Raw genomic sequence first — 23,628 nt, 5'->3', positions numbered from 1 at the left:
AAGGATGGATGAAGAAGGGTGAGGACACCAACCTTGAAAAGTTATTAATATGTAGAGTCTAAGAAATTCAGACCACCTTTCTCACTAAGGACACTGAGAAATTTTGACAAAATCTGAAACATATGCATGGGGACTTCAAAGAGCTAACAAGATGCTGGGGACAAATTATAGGATCAGGATATGGGGGAGGACAGAGTCCAGGGAAATCAACTGATACCGAGGACTGATTTCCTCTACAAGTGTTTGACATTTTCTAAAGCCACAGCGAGAGAATGAATGCTGCTCTCAACTGAGCAAATGCTTGAGGGTCCGTAGTTCAGCAAGGCACCTCTGTGCTGGTGGATGTCTATTTCTTTGGATTAAGAATTTAAACTGCTTTATCCAAGGAGTAAGGCAACTGGTTGATATAGTAACCTTCTAGGTACTGCAGCCCAACTGAATTATCTCCATCCCTGAAATGGTACCAAGAAAATTTCACATGGTTAGTGCCACCCAGGCACTAGCAGAGGAAAATCAAATCATCCTAGGCCTCCTATTCTAAAAACAATCTTATAAATTCATAATCAAAAATAACCCAGTACATGAATATATAAGACAACATAAATGGAAAAAAAGGCAGAAATAACAGAGATGAGAATCAGACCTATAGGATTCTAGATATTGTCATTATCAGACACAGACTTTATGGTAAAAATGTTCAAGGAAATGAACACAAGATCAAGAATTTTATCAGAGAATTTGAAAGCTAGAAAACACAATAACTTTCAACTATATCCAATGAAAGTATTCATCAAGAATTAAGGGAAGATGAAAATGTTTCAAACAAACAAAGCAGAAAATTGATCATTAGTCGATTGGTACTAAAAGAAATACTAAAAAAAAAATTATTCTTTTTCCCAGATAAAGTTCACAATTGTAGGAAGGAAGGAGGAATATTGAAAAGGGGAGTTATGTAAGTGAATATGAATAACTTCTGGCTATTTAGAACAAAAAATGATATATAAAATATACAGAGAATTAAAATACTCAGCAATGATCCTATGGGATTTGGAAAAGGAGTCAACTTCAGAAAAGTATTGTAAGGACCTTGCATTATTCCAAAAGACTTGAAAGTACCCATCTTAGTCCATCTTCTGCTATAGCAAAATACCCGTGACCAGGCAATTTGTAAAAAATAGCTTATTTGGCTCATGGTTCTGTAGACTGGAAGGTCCAAGACCATGGTGCCAGTGTCTGCCTGGCATCCTGGGAGGATCTTCTTGCAGCATCATTACATGACAGAGGACAGAGCTGGTGAGACAGAGCAAGCACGTGCTAGCTCAGGCCTCCTTCATCTTCTTGCAAAGCCACTGAGCCACATGAGAGCCGACCTTGTGACCTCTTCTAATCCTAATTACCGCCCATAGGTCCCACCTCCAAATACCATTAACATACAAATTTGGGATTAAGTTTCCAACACGTGAACTTTTCAGGGACACATTGGAATCATAACAGTACAGATTACAAATTAAACTTTGAGAAGTCAGGAATTAAGTTAAAATTTAATCATTGAAATGATAATAAAAAGAATACAAAGAAAAAAGACAACTCTCAAGCTAATAACAGGATATCTGTGTATACGTGTGTGTGTGTATGTGTATGCGTGTGTGTGTGTTTGCATGTGCACACATGTGTGGAGTGCTGAGTGCCCCACTGAGCTACATCCTCACCCCTTTTATTTTTAATTTTGAGATAGGGTCTTGTTAGGTTGCCCAGGCTGACCTCAGACTTGGGATCCTTCTGACTCAGCTTCGTGAGTCATAGGGATCACAGGCAGGTGCCACTATGCACAGCAACAGGAAACCGTCATATCTTCTAAGACTTTAAGGAATTTATCTGAAATTCACCCAGAAATGAAAGAACAAATTCGTTCACTGTAGTGATGTTTATGATTTAAAACAACATTGGCCCAGCACAATGGTGCATTCTTGCAACCCCAACTGGAGGTTGGCAAGCTCAAGGCCTGCCTGGCCAACTTAACCTCGTCTCAAATATTTAAAAAATAAATAATAAAAAGGGCTGAGGATCAATAGGCAGAGTGCCCTTAGGTTCAGTCCCCCCTACTGCAAAGAAACACACACACACACACACACACACACACACACACACACACATTGGAATCAAATGTTCAGTAATAGGCAAATTTCTTTTGGTGTAATAAAATATTATATAACCATTTTAAATGATTGATGCCTTCAAATAACATTTAATGGCATTGAGGAAATAACAATAAGTAAAACAAAAAACAAATAGACATCAATAGTGGAATATAACCAAATATGACTTTTAAACTACATATGCATAGAAAAGACACTATAAAAAATAAACAAAACATGACTGTTGCAGGTGGTGTAAAATTACAAGCAATGTTTATTTTTCTTCTATTTTACCAAGTTTCTCTCATAAGTGTGTATTATTTTATAATTAGAAAAAAAGTCTTTAAAAGGCAATAAACTGAGTTCTTCCTTTAAAAGGCAATAAACTGATTTTTGCCTTTAAAAAAAGTGCTTCTTATTCAACAAAAGGAAATTCAGAGTGTGTGAAAATATAGATTTTCTCATATTGGTTTTTTTAATCCCTATGAATAAATTAGGGGTATCCAGTATGAACAATAGCTTTTTACCCAAGTACCTCTACTTAAATGTTGTTTAGCTAGTCAATTTAGAACATTCATTGACTCAAAGTCTTGTGCCTCTTTTCTTTCTACTTCTTTTTATATACTTTAAGAGAACACAGAAAAAAAATTCATTGGGATATTGGGATTTTTCCCCCAAATCCCTGTTACTATTAATACAACACATTTCACATTATTATAATTTTTTTCTCTCTTTCTTTCTTTTTTCAGTCTTGGCCTGGGATAGCTGGTTCCATGGTAACCTCTGGAAAGATTAAGTGCAGTCTTCTCTACCCATCTATCAATCATCCTCTCAGAGTGATTTCTTGGAACTTGGAAGCATTACTCACTGTAACCAGCCATCTGTGACCTGGACTTGTGTCCTTCATGGCTCGTGAAAACCAGTGGTATGACATGAAGTCATCCTGGAGGAAGACAGACAGTGAGAACCAAAACCCTGGAAAGGTGCCCAAACTCTAGAAGGAAACAGGCATCAGTTTCTTCTGGTGCTAATACCATCTCCATCTTCAGTCTGCTTTGAGTTTATTTCCAGGAAAGGTTACTGAAGATTATAAGAACGATATTCTGGTGTTATAGTATTTAAACTTCATGAATTTTTTCTCCTCAACTCCCCTAATCCATCATTTTTTAAAAAGACTATCTTCTGAAATTAAATAAATAATGAAGTTTTAAAAAAGCAACATAAGTCAGATTATGTCAAATAGGTATTCCATCCTTACATTTCCTCAGAACTCCCTTCAGAACACTACATCTGTGACAACTAACTCATAGTGACTTCCCTAAGAAATACCACTCCTAACAGAGCCACTTGGGCACTCATACATTACTGATGGAACTGCAAATTAGTGTAACCACTATGGAAAGTGGTATGGAGATTCCTCAGAAAACTTGGAATGGAACCACCATTTGACCCAGCTATCTTACTCCTCAGTTTATACATAAAGGACTTAAAGTCAGCACACTATAGTGACAAAGTCACATCAATGTTTATAGCAGTTCAATTCACAATAGCTGAAGTATAGAACCAACCTAGGTGTCCCTCAGCAGATTAATGGATAAAGAAATTGTGGTATATATACACAATGAAATATTACTTGGCCTTAAAGAAGAATGAAATTATGGCATCTACCAGTAAATGGATGGAACTGAAGAATATCATGCTAAGCCAATCCCAAAGAACCAAAGACCAAATGTTTTCTCTGACATGTGGATGCTAATTCACAATAAGTGGTGGTGCACTAGGGAAGAATAGAGGTACTTTGGATTAGATAGAGGGGAGTAAAGTGAGGGGAGGAGGTATGGAGGTAGGAATGATAGTAGAATGAATCAGACATTATTACCCTATGTGCATATATGATTACATGACCTATGTAACTCTACATCACGTACAACCAGAAGAATGAGAAGTTCTACTCCATTTATGTATGATGTGTCAAAATGCATTCTACTGTCATGCTTAACTAATAAGAACAACAACAACAAAAAGATGGATGGGGTCAGCTGTCTACTGGACAGACTGGCATGAATAGTTAAGCATGCCCCTCCAGGAGAAATGCCACACGCCCCAGTTTCCACATGACTCATTTCTCCACCTTCCAAGAAGGGATTCATGGGTAATAGTGAAAACCTCTGCAAAAGGTCTGCACATATTTTATTAAGAGGAAAAAGTAATGCAACTCCCAGCTGGAATTCATCTGGGATTTATATTTGTTGAAGTTTTCTGATGAGTGGGTGAAACAGACATAATGTGCATTGGGAACTGAATCATTTCCTGGGAGAGAGTCTACTGGGGGAAGGAGGAGCCATGCCTGACAAACAGGAGTTGTTGGAAGAGCACCCGAACTCCTACTTGTGTCCAAGAGAGAAAGAAGGTTATGAGTTAAAGGAAGAAGGATGCTTCGTTAAAATATGCATAGAACTTCATGATGCAAGTGTCACAGATCACACACACACACAAACACACACTCTGCATGCGCACACAACATAGAGAAACACAGTGAGAGGGGTTGGTTTTCCCTCATCTTGCCACAGACCACCACATGATTTTGTCACCAGGAGTACCCCAGTGAATTGGGGACAGTGCCCAGAGAAAGATGTGATATCAGTAGAAGGCAATAAGACCCAGCACAGATAGTGGGACATCCAATATGGCCAGGAAGATACTGCATGCCCTCAGCAGGGACTGTATTCCAAGGAGCTGACCTACTCAAGGGCACGAGAGGCATCCCCCAGGGAGATTCTGAGATTCACAGGGAGAACTCTGCATTGAAATGGAGGTCACTGAGGGGAGTGCAGGGTCCAGGGAGCATTGGAAAGAGACAATAAAATTGAGTCATGACTCATAATGTGACCCCATTAGACACACAAGCTGGTAAAGCTCAGGGAAATGCAGGCCACAAGAGTGTATCTGAGGCCGTAATTATCAGTCCATTTATTTTCCACTGGTGACAGGGACAGAAGCACAGTAATTGGAAGAGAGTTGTACAAAGACTCAGACAAATTGTGTCGCACCGTATTCCATATTTTATAGAGAACACTTACAACCAGATGAACTCTGGAGCAGACTATGGCTCGTTACTTTTGACAGGTTGTGCCAGAAAACATGTATTGCCAAGTGATTCATCACCATTTATACCCAGATCATAAATCTTTATTTCCCAAAAGCCAAGCTTTTGGATTTGGGGTTTATTCTTTTTGGTTGGCAATCAGGAGAATGACCCTGTGACATCTTTCCTTGTGGACTTTATTGTTTCTCCAGGAACCGTTTTACTCACCTGCTTGTGACTTGTTTTCACGCAACTAAAAGAAAGCAGCTGCTGTAACCAGGGAAAGGACTTTCACAAGTGAATTTTCAGATACCTCTGGGGTGAACCTGGTTGCCTTAACCTCCTGCTAAACTGTAGTTCATTGGTTCTTCTATTATATAGAGCTGTAAACTATGCCTAGACCTAAAATAAACTCTCTGAAATAGCTAGGTCAGTGAAATGACTATTTTTTAAAAATCTTAACTTTTTAGAGGAATGATTTTAAGACCACAAACCAAGAGCACAAAGGGAGAGGAAAGAACTTTGGCTTATCACTTATGAGTTACCCGGTCTTTCTTATAAATATAACAAGGCTCATTTAATCCTCCTGAAAATTCCACCAATTAGGGTCACCATGCCAGGACTCCCCCAGATCTGGAGACCTCTGGAATCCTGAGGCAATTTATGGATTGAAAGGAGACTTTGTTGATGTGTGTCAGCAGGACATGGTGCAAACCATGCCATGGATGTATACATCCTTATGGACTTCTGATCAAGAAGTCCCCAGGAGCATGCAGAACCCTCTCTCATTTCCCTTCATGGACCCATCTCTACCCCACCATTTCAGCCCATATCCTATGTACAGCAGGGCTGGGAGAAAATGATCAGGGAAGATTCAGGACACATTAGCTTTCTTCCAGAACCTTCTCTCGATTCAGAAACACTGGTCCTGGAGGATACTTTCTATTTCCTCTTGGGGTTCCTGTCATCTTGTCACAGTTCAGTAGATACTTGGTTCTTGGGATTTTTCTTTAGATTCCAAATCATATGAAGATACTAAAACCATGGAGATCCTTTATGTCACTTAGGAGGGATATGAAAACAAAATATTCAGATAAACTGTATTGTAGATAGTCATGAGAGGTATCTGTTTTAAAGATAAGAAAAGACAGTGTCTGGGCAGCAATAGGAAGAACTATTAAGGAAATCTCTGCCCTAGAATTCCTTCCCATACTGAAGAGAGGGGAAATAAAAAAATGTTCTCCTAATTCAGATAGTGATTCCCCCAATTCAGATGTGACACCCCAATTCACATGCCTTCAAAGGTTATCTCAGTCCTATTTTAGAGAGAAGAAAATGAACCAGAAAGATTCTTTAAATTGTTCTAAATTACACAGTTCCTAATGAAGAAGCCAGGATTGGAAGCCAGGTCTGACTGAAAGCCTCATACTCTGTTGTCCTGTTGTCCATGGGGGACACAGCCACACATGCCTCTGTGGTTGGTTATCTTCTCCACTGATGCTATAATTGTCCTCAATTCTCTTGGTACCTAAGACTTTCACAGGTGACTGCTTAAGTGACAACTATCATCAAGCTCAGGGCAAAAGTTCTATGGGCAGAAGGAAGCACACATATCCTGCATTTTAAAATTCATACATTACACATCACTGCATCACTCCCCCCACCCCTCCGCCAAAAGTCACACAGGATGGCAAGGAGAAAAGAGGAACTATGCAGTGGAGACACTTGGAAAACACCAACTGGTTCAAGCAATGAGGCCCAAATCCACGGTAATGCCACATGGATGCCACAGAGGTTGGGAAGGCATGTCACCTCTTTGTCTTCCTCCCCATGATCACAACCCAATCCAATGAGAAAAACATCAGAATAGGCCAGACTGAAGGATTTTACCCAAAACTCCTGGAGGATATTCTTGAAAACTGTCAAGGTCATGAGAAATAAGGAGATCAGGAACCAGTCACAGACAAGAGGAAACTAAGGAACCATAATGATGGAGCATCCTGTGGGACCCTGGATTAGAAAGTGGATGGTAAAGGCAAAAGAAAGCCTGGAGTTTGGTTAGCAGTGATGCACCAAAGTTGATTCTGTGGTTTGGAAAAAAATATCACAGCAATATAAAATATCACTAGAGGAAACTGAAATGGAAACTGAAATGGGTTCAGGATATACAGGAACTGTCTACACCAACCTTGCAACTTTGCTGTAAATCTAAAGTTATTACAAAATAAAATGGTAATTGAACAAAAATTAATGAACACCCCACTCTCAACCCCACCCCACCAAAACCAAAATACTTGAAAGCATTTTCCTCTCAAAAAAAAAAAAAAAACCACCTTATTTACATATACAGTCATACATTAAATATCTCCAAATGGCTAAATTACTGGGATCTCAGGTGAAAAGGTACGTTGTGGGAGATTTTCATTAGTCTTGCTTCTCTGTTGCATTAGGCCATGTGTCCTGCAGAGGGGAGGTGCTGGCTGAGGGGCAAAAAGGGCAGACGAGGGCAGAAAAAGGCAGCCTGAACAAAAGGGGCGCTGATAGGAGAAGGATGGGGTTTGACAACACAGCAGCATGATGGGAAGGACCAACACAGGAGACTTGGCAAAATGACAATCCAATTAGAACTGGACCCGCATCCACAATACACATACAAACTACACTTCCCCGACAACCAGCAGGCAAGCCCTGCTGACTTCAACTGTGAACCACTCCTCAGATCTTCCACTTCTCTGTGTTACAGGGGTCACTGCCCTAATTCAGCCTTTTAGAATCCCTGGGCCCTTGTAGAATCTCTCAACAGATTCTCCTGCTCCTCAGCCTCTCCTCCAGGACAAGCCCCTGCCCCTGCCCTCAGAGCAATGTAGAAAAGCAAAACTAATTCCTATCCCTTCTAGAAACCCTTCATTGGCTCCTTGTCTTTAACAGCCCTAGGTGCTCCCAGGTCAACCTCTGGGTCCACTGTGGTCTCCTTTCACTCCAGCATCCCAATAGACTGTCAGCACTGCATATCCTCAGCTTGACTTATGCTCAAGCCAAGCCCTGTGCTGGCAAGTTCTGCCCTGGTTGTTTGTGTAGATAACTCCACACCACAGTGAAGGTCTCATCTTAGAACTCTCCCTTGATTCTCCTCCTTCCCTCCTCAGTTCCACACTAACTGTGTTGAAATTCTCCATTTACAGGTCTATTCCCTTGACCTCTGGACATGGAGCCTTCAAAGACAGAAGAAACCATCTCTACAACCCTGGTGCCTAGCACCATGCCTAGCCTGCCATGGTTGTTCTAGAAATTTTGACTAAACTGACTGAAACAGATACAGTAGCTATGGAAGCAGCATGTGTCTGAGCCACTCACAGCAAGTAAGACTTATAGACAGATGCTTCTGTGAAGGACAATAAAAATAAATTACTGAAAAAACAAAATAATGAATGCATACAAAAATAAACATACATATTTAAATATCACATTTGACAGACTTCAATGACTCTCTAATTGTAATGAACATTTCTTAACTCCTAGACTCAACTTCTGTACTCCTCTCATCCTGGACAGGGTTCCACATGAGTGCCATTGCTCTGAATTCTCTATCCCCAGGTCCCGTCCCTTTGGTGTAGGTATCACTTTGAGGGTATTTGTTCATGGGCCCTTCCTATGACCCTTCCAAAGCCAGGGAACCCTGATGGTAACAAGATCATCATTGGAGGTAGAAAAGTCTGAGGTGAAAAGTCAGGTAGCCAGGAAGGAAGCCACAGCATTATTACAGGATGGCTTGGAATCAGCACCACACACAGATGTGTCCCATCAGCCTTGTGAGTCAGGCCACATTCTCCCCTGTGGTAGCCAGCCTGCAAGATGGACCCCAGTTATCCAGACCTTCTGTGTTCATACCCTTGCTGTACCTGTACTCTGTTGACTACGGCTGGCCCTGTGTGCCCACAGAGTAACAGGTGATTGACCATGATGGGTTCTGAGGCTGGGTCACACAGGGCCTTGCGGCTTCTGCCTAAGTTTCTCAGGTCTCTGACTGGGCACTGTAGAGTCCTGCTACCTTGAAGCAGTCAATGCTGGAGACGGCACCAGGAAAGACCAGGGAGCACTACAGAGCCAGAGACAGACAGAGAGAGAGAGATACCGGGGACTCCCAGCTCCTCTAGCCTCCCTGGCTCTACACTCCAGTCAAGCTCCCACGTTATGCAGCAGAAATGAGCCATCCCTGCTGACCTCTGTCCAAACTCTAGGTTCCTAAGTGTTCTGGACTGTGTCCCTCTGAAAATTCACATGTCAAAGCCCAAATCCCCAGTTCCCCAAAATGTGATTGCATTTGAAGATAGAATCTTTCAAGGGGTAACTAAGTTAAAGTGAGTATTAGGGTGGGTCCTGATCCAAAATGACCCATGTCCTTATCAGAAAAGGACACATCCACAGGGAACACCATGTGAAGACATGGAAGAAGATGGCCATCTGAAAGCTGAGATGAGGGTCCAACCCAGCTGACACCATGATCTCAGACTTTCAACTTTTGGTACTGTGAGGAAAGAAATCTCTCTTGTTTAAGCCACTCAGTCTGTGGGAGTTTGTTATAGCAGCCCTCACAAACTGATACAATGACTGTAAATGAATATTATTATTTTAAGCTACCAAAGTTTGGGGCTAATTTGCTATAGAGCAACTTATAATTAGAATACCCTAATCTTCCAGAAACCTATGTTTTTAAATACTGGCACCAGAGAGGGTTTCCAACTTCCATGGAAATGCATTTTATATAGAAAAGTGATTGCAGTGTTTTGAAACCTACATTTTCTCTCAAGCATGATTCTGTTTTGCTGCATTTACTCTAGCAGAGAACATGGGGAGTTTTGCAGGTACCTGCAGAGCACACACACCACAGCTCAGAATGAAGGGAAGCTATGATGGAGAACCTACCTTCCACATCCCAGCCTTCCTGGCTGCTATAAAAATGAAGTTAATTGCCAAGTTATAAAAGTGCAATGACTATTATGTCCCTCAGTGTACTATCATCTATTAGTATGGTGACAATGGCAGAAATAGGTGAAACGAATGTGCTTTCCAGTTTCCCAGCTCAAACACTGCTCGAGGTTAATTGGATTCCATTTTAAAATCTGTGCCCTTCATAGGAGGTTGTATGTGTTCATAACAAAACAAGGTAAATGACACGCAGAAAATTCAATGCCCCAGCAGTCTGAGGTTGCACATTGCCTATCCCTCAATTAACAAGAATGATATTGCCAGGTTTGGAGATTTTACCCACTAAAGTTTCAAGCCACTAGCAATTAACAGGTGTTCCTGATCACTGACTTGGAAATCACACAGTTCTCTGAGATGTGTCCCTGTAGAGAAAATGAAAGCAATAAGGATTCAGTTAAGGAATTTCCCCAACTTCTTTCACTTCTCTGGGTGGGCCCAGTGTTGCCAATACCACAAGAAACACAATAACCTCCTCCCAATTTGTGGCCATGACACAGCCAGCTAAGACTTTGCCAAAACCTCTAACCAAATTCCAGTAGGGCAAATGAACATCATCTATACTCTGACATACAGCTTCTGACACTAATGTGTCAGAAATTTCTACAATGCTGTTCCCAACACAAGGAAATGACTAGGGCAGTACCCCCATCCCTCTGTTCCTGGGGCTCTCTGCTCTCTAGGCAAGGGGGTGGTAGCCATATTATCATTTGGCTTATGATTGCAAAACCCCATTCAGAGGCCCCCACCAGGGTCCCCAAATGTGTGTGACCTCAGCCGCACGTGTGAACCACTTGGGAATGGTCAAGGCATAAGTGATAAATGTCATTCTGCACTGCTAACTTGGGGATAGTTTTCTGCCACTTCCAAACTAGGTCTGAATTCTCCACCAGAAGGTGCCTCTCACTGACCAAGAATTCTCTGATTCAGATCTTTCCTAAACAGTTTGTGCCAAGTCCCATGCAACTGGATTTGGCAAAAATTCTCAAGAACACAGTCACTGGATATGAGATAAAGCAACTTTGGTTAGGTTAGTCATTGGCATGGACTGGAAAGACTCTAACCCAAGGAGCACTGGACATGGAATCATAAGTCAAAGAAACTGGGAGTGGAGTCCTTGGGAACATTTATCACTACACTTACACCTGGGCCACCAGGTCCCTGCCCTGGGCTCTGAGCAGGTCCTTCTCCAGCTGATCTCATCATTATGGAGGGAGAAGCACCCAATACCAAGGGGATAGCCCCAACCCTGGAGCTCATGTCTCTGCTTCTAGACCCCCAAATTCTTTTTTTTTTTTATTGTAAACAAATGGGATACATGTTGTTTCTCTGTCTGTACATGGCGTAAAGGCATACCATTTGTGTAATCATAAATTTACATAGGGTAATGTTGTTTGATTCATTCTGCCATTTTTCCCTTCCCCCCCTCCCCTCCCACCCTTCCCCTCCATCTATACAGTCCTTCCTTCCTCCATTCCTGCCCCCCTCCCTAAACCCAACTCCAACCCCAACACTAACCCTTCCCACCCCCCATTATGTGTCATCATCCACTTATTAGCGATACCATTCTTCCTTTGGTTTTTTGAGATTGGCTTATCTCACTTAGCATGATATTCTCCAGTTTCATACATTTGCCTGCAAATGCCATAATTTTATCGTTCTTTATGGCTGAGTAATATTCCATTGTATATATATACCACATTTTCTTTATCCATTCATCAATTGAAGGACATCTAGGTTGGTTCCACAATCTGGCTATTGTGAACTGAGCAGCTATGAACATTGATGTGGCTGTATCTCTGTAATATGCTGATTTTAAGTCCTTTGGGTATAGGCCAAGGAGTGGGATAGCTGGGTCAAATGGTGTTTCCATTCCAAGTTTTCTAAGGAATCTCCACACTGCTTTCCAGAGTGGCTGCACTAATTTGCAGCCCCACCAGCAATGTAAGAGTGTACCTTTCTCCCCACATCCTCGCCAACACCTGTTGTTGCTTGTATTCTTGATAATTGCCATTCTAATTGGGGTGAGATGGAATCTTAGGGTGGTTTTGATTTGCATTTCTCTTATTACTAGAGATGTTGAACATTTTTCCATATGTTTGTTGATTGCTTGTATATCTTCTTCTGTGAAGTGTCTATTCATTTCCTTAGCCCATTTGTCAGTTGGATTATTTACATTCTTGGTGTAGAGTTTTTTGAGTTCTTTATAGATTCTGGAGATTAGTGCTCTATCTGAAGTATGATTGGCAAAGATTTTCTCCCACTCTGTAGGCTCTTTCTTCGCATTGCTGATAGTTTCCTTTGCTGAGAGAAAGCTTTTTAGTTTGAATCTATCCCAGTTATTAATTCTTGCTTTTATTTCTTGTGCTATGGGAGTCCTGTTGAGGAAGTCTGGTCCTAAGCTGACATGTTGAAGCTCTGGACCTACTTTTTCTTCTATAAGATGTAAGGTCTCTGTAGACCCCCAAATTCTTAAGATTAAATCACGTAGACCTCCTTCCAGGCCACCACCAGCCTCTTCTATTCTGTGCTCTGCTGAATGGCCAATGTTGCCTAGAAGCACCATCCAGGTTGCAAAGTGTGCTGAGGGGTGGCTGTCTGCAGGAGAAAGAGATGAAGGCCCCCATGGCACTGATAGGGAAGGGGCCAGGTGCTTTCCAGATCACACAGTGCTACTCCCAGGAGCTCACAGAAGATTAAGCCATTGGGGACAAGCAGGCCATGGAAGAACCTGTCACCCTCTGCCCCTTCTCTACTCCATCACCACCAAGTCAAAGAATGAAATTTTGTTTTCCTATTTCATCTCTCTGTTCCTTAATTCCTAACCTAAGGGAAATTTTGTTTCTCATCTGAAAACAAACCTTGTCCTTACATAGGTCCCCCTACTAACTTCTTTGCCTTCAAGTGTGAGCCTTGGTGGGGCAGCCATGTAGCTACCTTAGGTGTCCACCTTGTGTACCTGCTAGCCACATGTGAACAATGAGAAGTGCTCCATGACTGCAAGGAGCCCTGACTTTGAGGCAGGAAGCAGCCCTGAAGAAGGCTCAGGAGGAGCTGTGGATGCCTGTCATCCCTGAGTTTATTTCCAAATCTCTCGTGTCCCTCTGAAGGGTAGCGGGGACTCCATTGCTTGCTCTTACCCCACGTAGATATTTCGGTACCAACCCAGATTGCCACCCAGATGGGAATGAGATAAAAGGATTTGAATGCAGTCACATGGTTTATTCAAAAGCCAGATAGAAATAGAACAAAATGAAACTGGGGCTAGGATTTGAGGGAGAAAATAGTATTCCATTTGGTGCTGAGCCAGGGCCTCAGCGACGCAAGCCTGATGTATAAGATCTAATTTGCAACGCCGCAAAGAATGTGCTGGTTCAAATTTCCTTTGCTCCTCACTTTTTGTTCCAAGTCAGAAGCCACCGAAACTGGAGAGCATCCCTGGCAGGGACACCCGATGACATGGAGAGAGGGACCTCTAGTGTTGAGCTACTCTTTCTGTCACCCACCACCACTATTTCCTTACATATTTATCATTTGCCTATGATTATCTGAACACTGTTTCTGTGAGAAAACTTCTATTTACATTCTAAAGTAAGCAGTTTGTTTTATTTTATTTTTTACCTCTGCAATAACTTTAATTTTTTTTTTGAGAATGGCAAAATATAGACCATAACATACAAAATTAAAGAAGGCTTAAGGAAAATCTTATGCAACCAAAAAATATTTGTTGGACACCTGTGAAATGTTTAGCCCTTAATAGATACTAAAAATAATTCCAAAAAGGCAAAGATAGGAAAAGACAACTAAAATACCAGTAGTAAATAGGTCCTTGGTGTGTAATGAGAAAATTTCATATCTATCTTCCATTTATATGTTCAACAAATATTGATGGAGAAAATCTCATATTATGGGCACTAGAGTTGGTTCCAGTAAACAGAGATGAAGAGTACAGATAAATAGATATATCCATGGGGGCCCAGAGATAACGAGGAAAGCAGCACACGACAAATAATATTCAAAAGTCTTTTGCTTTAAGGTAGGGCTTCAAAGATGGGCAGGAGTTGGACAGGCAGGGAAAATTGGGAGAATGTTTCAAAGGGAAGTGAAAACCCTGAGCAGAGACGAGCCCAGGAAGCACTGGGGCTGCTCAGCCTCGCTGAAGTCCTGTTTCCTATGGGGCATAAATGGGAAAGAAGGTTAGCATGTAAAGATGCAGCAGTTTCTGCTCATTTGTTGATTAATTCAACTAATTTGCCAAGTACCTTCTGTTATTGGATCCTGGGTCCTAGCACAGAGATTAGCACTAATCGTCTTTCCATGACTAAAACAAATAACTGAGATAATCAACTTCTTTGGAGGGGGGTAGTGGGGTTGAACTCAAAGATACTTTTCCACTGAGCTACATACCCAGTCCTCTTTATCCTTTTCATTTTGAGACAGGGTCTCGCTAAGGTGCTGAGGCTGGTCTTGAACTTGTGATCCTCCTGCTTCAGCCTCTCAAGTCACTAGAATTACAGGAGTGTGCCTCCATGCCTGACTCTGAGATAATCAAATTATAAAGAGAAACAGTTTACTTTGGCTCACGGTTTGGGAGGGTTCAGTTCATGATTTGTTGGCCCCATTGCTTTGGGTCTTGGTGAGACAGAACATCATGGCTGGAACATGTGATAGAGTCAAACTACTCACCTCATGGTCAATCAGAGAGAAAGGGGAAGGCGCTGGGGTCCTACTGTTCCCTTCAAGGGCACACCCCTAATGACCTGAAGACCTCCCACTGACTCTATCTTTTAAGGTTTCACCACTTCCCAATGGCACCATGTTGGGAACCAAGCCCTTACCACATGGACCTTTAGGAGACACTTAAGATTTAAATGATAGTAGACACCAAGATGAGCAAGATGTGGTCCAAACCCCTTGGAAATTTACCATCTGGTCAGAGAGATATATGAACAACCACCCAGGATACCGCAAAATATGTACAACCAGAGAGCTATGTCCAGCATTTGACCACAATGGAGGGAGTGACCAGCTGTGTCTGATCCAAGGATTCACAGAAGAGGTTGCAGGGTTGAGCCTTCAAAGATGAATAGTAGTGCCTGAATTGAGAGAGGAAGAGCAATACTCAGGTGAGGGTGTGTGGGTGCCAGGCCTCTACAAATCCTCCTGAAAGGGACTCATCTGACCAAAGTCCAGCTAAGGAGTCTGGAGTCTCTCCTGAAACTGAGTGAGAACTACAAAATTATAGATAGGGTGACTTCAGTTACCCTGATGAAGAGATCTTATAATGTTTTAGATCTGGAATTGTCCTCATGTGTTGTGTCATGGTCCCCAGTGCAGTAAGTTTCAGAAGTGGGGTTTTTGGGAAGTGATTAATCATGAGGGCTTGGCTCAATCACATTCAGCTATCCCCTGGAGGTGGTAAAAACTATAGGTAATGGGGCATGGTTGGAGGAAATAAGTCCCTGGGCATGTGATTACACTTTGTTCTGGGTCTTTCCCCCTTTAAATAATCTCAAAATCAATCTCTCTCTCTCTCTCTCTCTCTCTCTCTCTCTCTCTCCACCTCCACCCCGGCTGCCATGAGCTAAGCAGCTTTCCTCTACCAGAGCCTTCTACCATGATGATCTGCCCCACCGAAGTCCCAAAGCAATGGAGCCAGCTGACCATGGACTGAAACCTCTGAAACTGTGAGTCAAGAGAAAGCTTTCCTTCTTTAAGTTGTTCATGTCAGGTACTTTGGTCACATCAATGAAAAGCTCAGTTAATACAGATCTAGAAGCCTTTTGTTAGGAAGAGTGGAAAGTAACATGGGGAGATGATCTTTTTTTTAAATGCTAATGAGCAACAGTGTGAAAGATGCATTGGAGGGGCAGGGAAGTTCACTGCATTGATTACAGTCACAGGCTCTTGAGGGATTAGACTACATTTGGGGGGAATTCTTCCAACCACAGTAGATATGGCACCAATTTTGTTCAAGTTATAATTTCTTCTCATTACTCACTAGAAAGATAATAGTAATAACTACCAAACTGCAATTAGTTGTTGTGCTTTTAGAATATGCAAGGTCAGATTCTAAGAGATTTCATGAGCACACCTATGAGAGAGACTCTCAACTTAATAGATTTAAAAAATTGAGGTTTCTAGAAGGTAGGTAATTAGCCCAAGTTCATATAGCTACCAAATACAGATCTTGGATTTATGTATCCCTAAGTCCACATCTTTTACTCTATACAATCTCCTCTTTGCTTGCCTCTAGTCAGGTCCCCTTGTTGATGACTTCCCTCTTTTAAAAACTGATCTCACTGTTATGAGATCATAACAGCTATTACTGCTAGCCAAGGGGCCAGGGGAGGATGCAAGTGGTATCTTTGATGCCAACACATTAAATGAAGCTTGGAAAGCTTTTGCTGCTGATGGTAGAGTATGATCTAATGTGCTGAATAACAGAATGACAGAAGACAATTCTAAGGCCAAACTGGAGCTAAAACTTGAATTGTGGTATTCCCACCACCTTTTCTGATGACGACATCCATCATAATCATATATGATAATATCCCATCAGTTATCATTGCATCTAGTTTGGGTGCCAACGGGGAACACTAAATCAAGAGGGAATTATGAAATGCTCCAAAGAGAGAAGGGATTTTTCTTTTAACAGAGCTTTTTATCAAAACATTGGCTTTTAGCTGGTTTTAATCTATATCCATGTTCTGTGCCAATGTGGCAGCTGGCATTATGAGGTCTGCAAAATACCCCGGTAGTCATTCTGGAAGCCAGGGCAGACTCTGGCTTCTTGACAACGTCAGAACTCTGAATTACTCATGGAAATTGAGAGATCTGGGAAAAGAAACCAGGGTGTTTATTCCATCTGCACATTGGTACCTCCTTTGCTCTACACTCAGAAGCCTCACAAAGGTGGTATCTATATACCGAATTGCTGAACCTCTGGACAATTTGACCAGCATCATAGTACTTAGCAGCTATCCTCTATTGATCTCTATATTATAGTCTCCAGAAGTCAATGGCAGAGTGAGAACAGACTTTCACCTTCCTTACTAAGTGTTCCAGGTAGAAAGCTTGAATGGCAATCAGTGAGCAAAATTCTATGATTGGGATATTCCATTCCCTCCCAATGAATTCAACTTCCTTTTTTTCTCTTTCTACTCTCTGCCTTTTCTATTCTCTCCTTTCTCCCTCACAGCTTTTATTTTCTGTGACCCACACACCTTCCCTGGATGATCTTCAGTTGCAGTAGCACCTACATGCTGGTCACCAAAAATGCTAATGAGATCACTGGCCCTGGCCACTCCCAGACTCTGTTTTGGAAGATCTGCAGCTTGCAGGTCCTTACTCTTCCTCAAAGCCTTCTTTCCCCCTTGACAGTTCTTGGTACTTAAATTTCTACATGCAGCGATTACTTTCCACCTTGAGCAGTTAGTTTCTGCTTGGATAGGCAGCTGGAGGTAGTCAAAGCATAACTTAAGTGATCATTTACTATTGTAAAGCTCCCTTCATCCATACACTTACCATTAATCACACTGGAAAATAATAGAATGGCAGAGAAGGATTGCTGTGATTAATAAAACATGTCAGCTGAGGACAGAGCCCACCAAACACAGCCACTGGGAACTGCTATATTGCCTTATTACCTCTGAATGATTGTCCAGCTGGTAGATTGGAGCTCTGTGCTCACCAACAAAAGGTTATACGCAGAGGGACGCCTTAGACACCAAGAAGACTGATGGCAGGGCTTAGACTTCTAGCATGGGAACATCTCCAGGTTTGGTAATTCAATATCATGGAGTACTGATTTGTTAACCAGAGTGTCAATTTATCACTATGCAATGAATTCAGTAATGAAAAACTAAGATTTATAAGGAAGTTGCTTTATTAATCTGGCACTACAAGAAGTGATGTGGAATGTGGCTAAGCTAACCTCTTCTCTCACAGATTAGAAATGAGAAATGAACAGGTCGGCACACTCACAGAATGCCACTGTGTGCAGACACTGCTCTAAGGACTGAGGTGAGAGAAGTTAGTGATCCAAGGCCCTGCCCTTTTAGAGTTTATCCCTATTGAGGGGAAAGACAAAAAAACTAACAAATACATACTACAATGTTAAGGAGTGGTAAGTACTGAGAAGTACAAATAAAACCAGGAAGGAAGGAGAGTGAAATTGGTAGGTGGATGGTGCTCTGGAATGGTCCTTCTGAGGAAGGGACTTCTGAGCAGAGACCTGAGGGAAGGGAAGAGCAGGTGTGAGCTGTGTGATCCTTGTGGGAAGCCCTGCAAGAGTCATGCAAAGACTCCAAAGGGAGTTGGGTATGCTGAGAGGGATGGACTTCATTTCTTAGCAAATGCATCATAACAGATTTTGATATACCAAAAGGAGTGTTTTCATTCTCAAAGTGATCACAATGAACATATAATAAGGCTGCGATTTTGGAATTTCCCTTTTAGAATCACCATCAGATTGCCATATACATGCCCTTTCTCTCAATCTTCCACCAAAATTACTAAAGAGCATAAAAGTAGGCAAAGACAATGGTGCTAAGCAATAGCAAAAGCCAGGAACTTTGAGAAAGCGATGGTTGGTGCGAAGTAAATGGGATTAGTGATGGAAAATTTGATTAGGGTTGATTGGCTGGTGATTCAGCATGAACAAGGGAGACTTGGCCAGAAGTGGAACAATTTTCCCAGTGGAGTTCTGTAAACCCTTGACTCAGGGTTGCCAGGCAGCAAGAATGAGCCAAAGGTGCAATTAGAAAAGGATACATAGGAAACTTCCATAAATGCACAGGTGCCTGGTCCACCCCTCAGCTCCATGCAGGGAGGGTGCTGGCTAGGCAAAGGGGACATTTGTCTTCACAGTCTCTCATGTGAATGTGGGCCAAAGAGCCTAGATAATGTGGTACCCCAGGTACCCTGCATGTACTATATCAAATAGAAGGGAGAGGGCTGGGGTTGAGGCTCAAAAGTAGAACGCTTGCCTGGCACGTGTGAAGCACTGGGTTAGATCCTCAGCACCACATAAATAAATAAAATAAAGGTATTGTGTCCATCTACAGCTAAAAAACATTTTTTAAAAAATAGAAGAACAGTAATGGATACTAGTCACATCCTCTCTCTAGTCACATCTGGAAGGACACACAGCAGAAAAGTGGGTGGGATGTGAATGAAGCAAATTCTGTTACTTCCTGAGCAGCCAGAGAGCATCTGTCTGCCCACAGGGTCACGCTGGTGAAGAGGGCTCAGGCCATCAAAAGACTCTGTGTCAGCTCCCTCCTCACTCAAGGAGACCTGCCTGCCAGCCTGTCCCCAGGTCACAGAGCCCCAAGGGGAGCTCCCTGCAGCCCTCTCCTGATTCCCCACCTTACCCAGAGCCAGCCTGTCCCTTAATAGGGAAACCCACATTTGCCCTGGCACCTTCTGCGTTTCCAGCACCTTTTAATTTTCTACGTAGATTTTCTCATGTTTTTCCCTTCCTTTCCCAACATATACTGGGTTCATTAAATTTTCTTTGCTCTTCCCTATACTCTTTTCCTATTCATCCTATTCCTATTCCACCAGAATTTTACTTAAAATTTTAACTAAATTTAATTAAACACTATATTTTTGCAACACCAATAATTGAATAGTACTTGTAACCTCCCTCTTCCCCAAGTTAAGCAGGATGAGATGCTCACGACTTTTTATACCCCCCACTGTTAATGGTTCCTTTGCTCCAAAAGCTTTGTTGAATTAATGGTGAATTGTAATTATTATTGGGACTTTTTTTCCAGTTTACAGTTTTTATTTTCTTAATAGGCTTTACATTTTAGAGCAGTGTGGGTTCATAGCAAATGAAGCAGAAAGTACCTAGATTTCCCTTATACCCCAAGGCCTCCACATGCACAGCCTTCCCTACCAAGATCCCCCACCGAAGCAACAAACTTATTGTAATCCACAGACCTACATTAACAAGTCATTATCACTCAGAGTTTATGGTTTACCCTAGGGCTCACTCTTAATGTAGTATATTCTATGTGTCGTGACAAACATATAATGATGTACACCATTATAGTATCTTGTAGAATAGCTCCACTGCCCTAAAATCCTCTATATTTCACATATTCATCCCTCCCCCTCTCTAAATCCTCACAGCCACTGGTCTTTTATTGTCTCCATTACTTTGCCTTTTAAGATTGGCTTCTTTTACTTGGCAACAAGTATTTAAGCTTCCTCCATGTCTTTTTATGACCTGATAACTCTTTTCTTTTTATTCCATTGTCTGGATGTGCCACAGTTTGTTTACACAGTATAAGTCTTTCACTCACCTACTAAATGACATCTGAAGTTGCTTTCAAGTTGTAGCAATTATGTAAAATGCTTCTATCAATATCCATGTGCAGGTTTTTGTGTGGGCATGGTTTTTAATTCATTTGAATAAATGCCAAAGAGTACTGTCTTGTGTTAATCAGCTTTCCAATGTTATGACAAAGTGGCTGAGAAAAATGACTTAGAGGAGGGAAGTTTTATTTTGGCTCATGGTCTTAGTCCATGATCACTTGGCTCTGTTGATTCTGGACCATGGTGAGGCTAAACAACATGGCGTGAAGCACATGGTGAGGCAAAGCTGCTTACCTTATAGCATCCAGAAAGCTGAGAGAAGTGGGAGAAAGGGATTGGGGAGGGGACCAGAGTTCCAATAAACCCTCCAAGGGCATGCTCCCAATGACCTGCTTCCTTCAAGTAGGCCCCACCTCCTAAAGCTTTCACTACCTCCCAACAGCACCACCAGTTGGAGACTAAGCCTTTAGCACATGGCCTTTGGGAGACATTTCAGATCCAAATCATAATCAGCATGAATGCTGAATCACATGGTAAGGGTTTGCTTAGTTTTGTGAGAAACTATCAAGCTATGTTCCAAAGTGACTGTACCATTTTATATTCCCTCCAGTGGTGAACCAGCGTTCCTGTTGCTTCTCACCCTCACCAACACCTGATGATGTCAGTGTTTTGATTTGAGCAATTCTAATGGGTACATAGTGGTATCACATTGCTGTTTTAGTTTGTAATTCCTTAATAACATATGATGCTTATTTTAAAAAAAATCCTTCAAACAAGTATTAAACATCACAAATTTCATTAACAACCATTATTTAAACTTGGTGATTGTATTGTTTACTACAAAACACAGCATTTCTTTCCCTTTTTTAAGTTCCTTCATTTATTACACAAATATTGACTGAGTGCTGCATGTGGAGATCTACAATAACAAGCTTTGTCAGCCTCTGCATTCATGGAATTTACATCTACATAAAAGTTATAAATTGTTTTATTTGGTTGGAGTACACCCATAAGCAATTTTTATAAAGTCACCCTTCCTGGAACACTCCTCCCTGGAAGGAATTTTCTTCCTTTACTCTTGCCCCCAGGACTGCTCATATATCCCCTTCTTGGTGAGCCCCTCTAGGACCAGACCACTGAAAATTGAACTTTGCTCCCTATGGCACCCCTGTTTTATTTCCTCCACCATTCTTCCAACATTTAATATGTCTCTTAAATGCCAGATGTCTCTTTTAGGGTACACTATTATGTTGTATGTCACTCAAAGAGAAATGCTGCCAATTGAGTGATGATCTTAATATTAGATCACACCTTGAAAGTTCTTTGACTACTGGGGAGATTTCAAGAATCTTCTCCTGCCTTCTGTGGAAATTCTTGGTGTGTGATAAGCAATACTTGTGCAAACATAGCTCAGTAAGACACGACACAGATTAATCCCCTTGGGTGTATCTTCCTTTATTATGGTGCCTAAACATTTCCAGTTATTTGCAGGAAAATATGAAAATGTGATCATCCTACCAACAAAGAATTTCTACTTCTTCATTTCTATGCCTTTCTGTGTCCACAATAACTTTTTTATTCAATGCTAGATCCTTATGGAATCTTTTTGAAGACATTTTAAGTAGCAAATTAAATCCTATAATATAGAACCAACAATAAACATAACTGAATTGACGTGAACAACTTTCATCATGTTTGCAGAGTCACAAACAATGACAACTACATGAAGACAGCAGGAATTGTAAGATGTCCATGATTGTAGAAAGCATCCCAATCATAGAGTTGCTAAGTGAAACTGTGTTTCCCAGAATCAACAAAGCATAATAATTCATTCACTTTGCCCATTATCTATGTCTCTCTATTATTCGCATGCTCAAAGAAGACATTTAGGTTTTTCTGTCTACTGGTAGATCACCAATCCCTATAAAAGAACCTGGTCCATAATATGCACTCAAGTGTGTGTTAAATGATGGCATGAGTGAGAAGCGATCTGATTCCAGATCTGCTTGCTTGGAAAAGCCCTTATCTTCCACTGCGTCCACTCTACACAGCACTTCACTCAAGCTTGGACTGTAATCCCATGATCGGGCTCCCTCTGGTTTTACTCCCCAACACTTTATTTGGCTGGAAGCCTGTTTTCTAGGAAAAGGGAAATAGCTTAATGGCACATGTCATCCAAAAGATGATTGATGATTTTCTAGGCTGCTAGGAGTTTTTTATCAAATGCTTGTAGAAGCAAGCGTGAATGTCCCAGAAGATTCAGTTGAATATTCTTTATAAATCAAAACAAGAAGAAAATAAAGGAAGAAAGGAAGCAAGCTCACTTCTTATATAAAATAACTTCACTCACTGATGCACTTGGATCTTGGTTTTTTTTTTTTTTTTTTTTTTTTCTTTTTTTTGTGGTACTGGGGATTGAACTCAGGGCCTTGTGCTTGTGAGGCAAGCACTCTACCAGCTGAGCTATCTCCCCAGTCCTTGGATCTTGTTTTGATGGGTGCTGTGGGACAGCAAAGATGTTGATTCCTGGGCACTTGGACTTTTCAGAAGTCAAAAATGTTCTCAGGCAATCCAGGAAGAGGTACAACCTCAGAAGGAAAAAGATCCTGGCTCTTAACCTCCTGTGCCTCTGAGCAGGTATCTATGCCTCCTGACTCCACCTGGAATGTGGGCAGAAAGGTTCCAAAATCATTCAGTTTATGAACCATGTCTCACTGGCTGCATGTTGTCTTAAATTCCTATTTCCGTGATTTAATTTAATGGACATTAGTAGTTGAGAAAAGCTGGCTCTTTCTATAGAGAAATGCAGGTTTTCTTTTCTGTTTCTGCCATAGGAACTTGCTCTTAAAACCATCATGAATTTGTCTCTGGTAGCCCTGCAGATCCAGTGTGAGCTTTTGGAGCCTAATGTTATAGGACTATTTTAGTTACCTTGATGGCCCATCCAAACTCATCCACTGTATGTACATTTTCTTTAATTAAAACCCTGTGCGAAAAGATAAATGTGGTGTGCTCTTTTACATTAATTAACACAACTCATCTTTTCATTTCAGGTATCAACAGGATCTTCACTCTTAAGGATCTTAATATCACACA

The sequence above is a fragment of the Sciurus carolinensis genome, chromosome 12, assembly GCF_902686445.1.
Source record: "Sciurus carolinensis chromosome 12, mSciCar1.2, whole genome shotgun sequence".
NCBI classification, from domain to species: Eukaryota; Metazoa; Chordata; class Mammalia; order Rodentia; family Sciuridae; genus Sciurus; species Sciurus carolinensis.
The sequence above is the reverse complement of the archived record's forward strand: the minus strand, read 5'-3'. Positions refer to the sequence as shown.